The sequence below is a fragment of the Ambystoma mexicanum genome, chromosome 6q, assembly GCF_040938575.1.
Source record: "Ambystoma mexicanum isolate Mex_15411 chromosome 6q, UKY_AmexF1_1, whole genome shotgun sequence".
Classification (NCBI taxonomy): Eukaryota; Metazoa; Chordata; class Amphibia; order Caudata; family Ambystomatidae; genus Ambystoma; species Ambystoma mexicanum.
The window spans coordinates 1,614,518,767-1,614,523,936 of NC_090937.1; the positions used below are offsets into that span (position 1 = coordinate 1,614,518,767).

A 5,170-nucleotide genomic window follows, 5' to 3' on the forward strand; every position below is an offset into this window, starting at 1 on the left:
CAGTTTTTGTATTGGACGATCAATTATATTTCAATCGATGTGAGCCAGGGGTGTGTGGGCATGAAAACAATCAAAAAAGGAACCCATTTAATATGGGATGGTGTTAAAATTTATTTGGGCCCACAGGAGTGATGGGAATGAATACAACATTAATTCAAATACCACGCTTAAACAGGCAACTCAAACTCCCTTACATGTAAATGAATCCGACTTTAGCATTTACACAATGAATGACAGAACACCGTCCGAACTCACATGGGTACAAAATCACCTCTATCCAACCACAATAAAGGTGCCAGAAACTGTATCCCCAGATAATATGTGATAGAAAAATAGGCCCAATCCCAATGTTTTTTGTTAACGGGGGAGCAATTCTCAAAATAGGGATAAATAACAAGGGAATATATAGGTGTGTCAGAAAACTGACACTAGAGAATTGCTTACCCCTCACTACTCTAACCTCAAAGATAGGTTGGAAACTTATTGTCACACATATATATATTTACAAGACAGCATTAATCTGTAGAGACAGCAGTTATATCAAGAACCATATGCATGAACATAAATAAACATAATTTTAATAGGGGATGTCAAACATATTACGAAGGCACACAAAATTAAAGTACAGTGCTCAGTGTCAGGAAAAATAAGGCAGGGTTATACGTAACAGAAAACCAACAAGGAAAACAGACATAAAGGATGAATAAACTTAATATACTTTCTAATCCTAATACACAAGTTGTACAAAATGACTAAAATTTAGACATTTCATGAGATAAAAAATGTCGACATGTTTCGGCCAATAATCAGATGGGACAGTTTCTCAAGTGTCCATACAAGGGATAAATGTCCTTTTGGTGTAGCGCCCTTTGATTTCTGGGGGTTTTTCCCCTGTATGTTTTGCCTCCATTGCCATCAAGCAGTGACGTGTGGCTTAAGTCCATGCCTGCTACGAGACAATTACAACACTGTATCTTTAAATCAATGAGCCCCCGCCTGCCGTTACGTCAACGCTGAGACCTATTTAATCCCGTCCTCCGCACGTCTGTTGGTCATTAGTCTTTACAACACGGCTGCGGCGAGAGGATCGTTCGTCTCGGAACCAAGGAGTGCAAGGTAAGCATCCGTATTCCACACACCTCAGAGTAACAAGCTCGCTCTCGCTAATAGCGTGTTTTCTGACCAGTTCTTTGTGCTCTGTATTTCTACAGATTGCCTGCACACGAACTGGACAACATGCCCTCGACTACACGGATTCTATTGCTACTGGGGTCCTAGTGTTGGTATTAATTTCCCGATCGCCTCTTCACATTAAAAATTACAATTGACGTTTTCCTTGTGAACAGGTATATAAAAATAGCGTTTGTTAAAAAGTTTGTTCATGTCTAACAAGACCATAAGATTAAATACTTGCTTCTTATACTTTACTTAGGATACGCTGTGAATTCAATACCACAAATGCCGTTTCTAAGCTCCACTTTGGATATGTTAAATGATGCCTAGCGGGATTTTCCTCCGGTTATGTGCATGATTCACTCGACGATATCCGGATGTAAGTCTTTCTTCGCATGAACACTATTTTTTGTGTCCCGAGGTTTGATGGAACACTGTCCTTTGGGATTAACAACCTGATAAATGACATATTAATAGCAAAAGAACTAATTCAAAACGACTGGCCATTTCCTACCTATTGATGTAGGTGACGCTATGAATTAACTAGATGACTAATAATTAGGCATTATGGGTGACATTTTTGTCCCTTAAATGGATCATCAAGGTTCATTTTTTCACTGTGCTGATCACACTCGACCTAGGAGCTATTGGTAAGGGGTGGATTTTTTCTTAGATGTCACACAAGGGTATGTTAACTGTGGTCCGTGGTAAACACGGTAGATATACTATCTTGGAGATAGAATACAGTTTGATAGTTTACCTACATAGTTTTTGTGAATAAAATAGACAGCCAATATGAGTTTTGTGTATACATTAGAACCTATGCATGGAAGAACATTTTAGTCTTATTTTTGAAGTCAATGCTTGATGTCTTATAATTAATTGCACATATATGTCTTTTTAGATCTCTGATGCCAATAGTAAATTGTCCATAAGGCTCATCTTGAAGAAATGTCCTGTCCTGATGATGGCCACTACATTTATCCCTGGTATGGACACTTGAGAAACTGTCCCATCTGATTATTGGCCGAAACATGTCGACATTTTTTATCTCATGAAATGTCTAAATTTTAGTCATTTTGTACAACTTGTGTATTAGGATTAGAAAGTATATTAAGTTTATTCATCCTTTATGTCTGTTTTCCTTGTTGGTTTTCTGTTACGTATAACCCTGCCTTATTTTTCCTGACACTGAGCACTGTACTTTAATTTTGTGTGCCTTCGTAATATGTTTGACATCCCCTATTAAAATTATGTTTATTTATGTTCATGCATATGGTTCTTGATATAACTGCTGTCTCTACAGATTAATGCTGTCTTGTAAATATATATATGTGTGACAGTAAGTTTCCAACCTATCTTTGAGGTTAGAGTAGTGAGGGGTAAGCAATTCTCTAGTGTCAGTTTTCTGACACACCTATATATTCCCCAGATAATATGACAACCAGTAAGGAGACCAGTGTTAATGAACATATGGCCATCAGCTACTAATACGTGTACACAGAGTGGGAGGGGAAAGAGGATAGCAAAACGGCCCAGAGGAATGAGGGGGTGGATTTAGGAGGAAAAAGAGAGAAACACAACAGATAAAGTGGGAAGAGCACTATAAATTTGGCCTAGACACAGTTGATGATGCTCAGCACCCACACCAAACAAACAAATGGTATGCAGACATGAGCAACACGGCAAAGCATGCAAATAACGAAAGTTGCTACATGTGCTCACTTATACTCCATGCCTCAGGCACCCCAAAGGTTCTATTGCCACAAGAAATACCATTTGCAGAGGCTCAGTGTCTCCTACATCTTGCACTATGTCAAATCAAAAATACTTTTAAAGCGCACGCAGTTTCATTTCAGCTATTGCAGAACGAGCGGACCTGTTACTCCCGGTCGCAAGAAGCAATATGTGTTAAAGAACCATTTCTGGTGATAAAAGGAACATTGCACTTGGACAATAAATGGACAATAAATGGCAAAACAAAGAAATACTATGCAAAGCGGAGGTGCTGCAAGGGTTGTCTGAAGAAAAGTTGTCATGGGTACAGAGAACATGCGCTCCAATATGGACTGAACACATAATGAAGCTCACTTGGTTCACTGTCATCGAGAAATCCTTCAAACTACAAAAAGACATTTCTTACAAACTTTGTTTCCATGGGTAAGGGAAAAAGAACATGGGGGAAAACAAAAACTGCAGCAAAACTCTCATAGTACCAGACATGAAGAAAGGAATGGCTGCAATGATGGATACATACTGGGTTTGCGGCATCATGGCGTACCTATACCTCCGGCAATCATGGAGGGGCACATGCTCACTGGCAACGGTTCATTCTGTGCTAATGGTGATTCCAGAAAGCCACATCCAAGGAAGAAGAACGCAAGTGGCAGCTCCATGTGAACTTTCCCCAATGCCACCCGAATGAGCCCCTGTGTATGCAATGGACAAAGAGTGGTTGCAGAGCACCATGCGGAGGAAAAAGCGATCATCAAACTATATCTCCGCCAAATCATCAGAACTGCTGGCACAGAACACTGATCAATTGCGGTTGTTCAGCTCTGAAATGTTCTTCGCATCCCTCATCCCCAATATCCAAGCGAGAGCAAATGCAAAGTGGCTTCAAATCACCAGGTGGGAGCTTATCCAACTGGCCAACAACACTGAAGAGGGGTTCAAAATCATCAAGGTAGAATTTAGAGCCCTGCGATTAATGACCATGCAGAACAGGTATGTGCTAGACCTGTTAACATCAATCGATGGAGGTGTTTGCTGAAAAATCAGGAGCGCATGTTGCACTTTCGTACCCTCTGCAGATGCGGAGAACGGTTCACTCTCACACGTGATAGCTGCAGTGCACAACCTCAGAGAACGTAAAGGACGAAGGAGGAGCACCACCCAGCACCTGGTTCGCCAATCTTTTTTCCTGGGTACCATCCTGGCTCGGAATGACAGATAAACTTCTCATACCACTCATCGTCTTTTTATTCCTCATTTTTTGCGTGTGCCAATTAGGACTCTGATGCTGCGCAAATGCGGTGCCTAATGGTGCGCTGATGATGGTAACAATGGCCCGTGCAAATGGAGTGGTGCAAATTAAACATGAGGCAGAAGTACAGACATTAGATGGTTCAGAACCCAAATACAGAATGACTGCGATATGCAATACAGGGTATAGAGTGGATAATCTATATCATAGAACCATTAAGGAACCCAGAGAGTTACAATGGTATAAGGAGGTATGGGTGGACCTGGAGGGAGATGGAGGGTGTATTTATATGACATGTACCCCGGATGAGTATGCCAGGAGGTTGGAAAGCCTTAGAGCCGTATGCAGAGCATGGATGTCAATAAAGGAGACACCAGCATGGGATGAAGCAGTAGCTGAGGAAGAAGAGCGTAAGAGGTTGGGGAAGTTACAATATTTGTTACTTAAGTAACGAAAGGGGGAATGAGTGGAAGGAGAGGGTATTGGAAACCCCCCCCCCTCCGTTCTTCACACTTCCTGGGTAGGCCCAGCGGCAGCTGCTTTGGGTCCAGGGCCCCGGCCCAAAGCACTCCTGCGGGAATACCCTTAGTAACTGTGACCCCCCCTTGTCAGAGCGTAAGACCAGAATTGAACGAGACTGCATTTTGTAATGTGTAAGCTACCGACTCCATTTTGTAATGACAGGATAGTTGTGAAGTGTCAACGCAGGCCTGCAGCTCTCCCAGCCAGACGCACACAGCGAGCAAGCTGCTCCCCCAACCTCCTCCCCTCTGCTGTCTTTGTAGTTGTTCGGTTCTCATGATAGACTAGCCGCGAGACTGCAACAAACTTTACACTGTATCTTCTGTCTTCCATCTTACTTCAGTGACCCTGACACGGTCCAGTACAGGAGCCAGCACAGAAGTCATTCATCTCTATAAACCTGCCCCCCACCCAGAAGACCCCGGCCATAAAGAATACCCTGCCCAATGCTCCTTAAAACAGGATTAAACAGTTAGAAGTGACCTATAA

General features: G+C 42.1%; 1 long non-coding RNA gene across 1 annotated transcript; it reads left to right on the forward strand.

Annotated features, from left to right (window-relative positions):
- The first annotated feature begins 1,036 nt into the window (after window positions 1–1,036).
- On the forward strand, window positions 1,037–2,161 carry LOC138515664 (uncharacterized). Its single transcript, XR_011282144.1, has 4 exons — window positions 1,037–1,116; window positions 1,212–1,346; window positions 1,433–1,552; window positions 2,078–2,161. It is a non-coding gene; the product is annotated as an uncharacterized lncRNA (long non-coding RNA).
- Window positions 2,162–5,170: the final 3,009 nt, after the last annotated feature.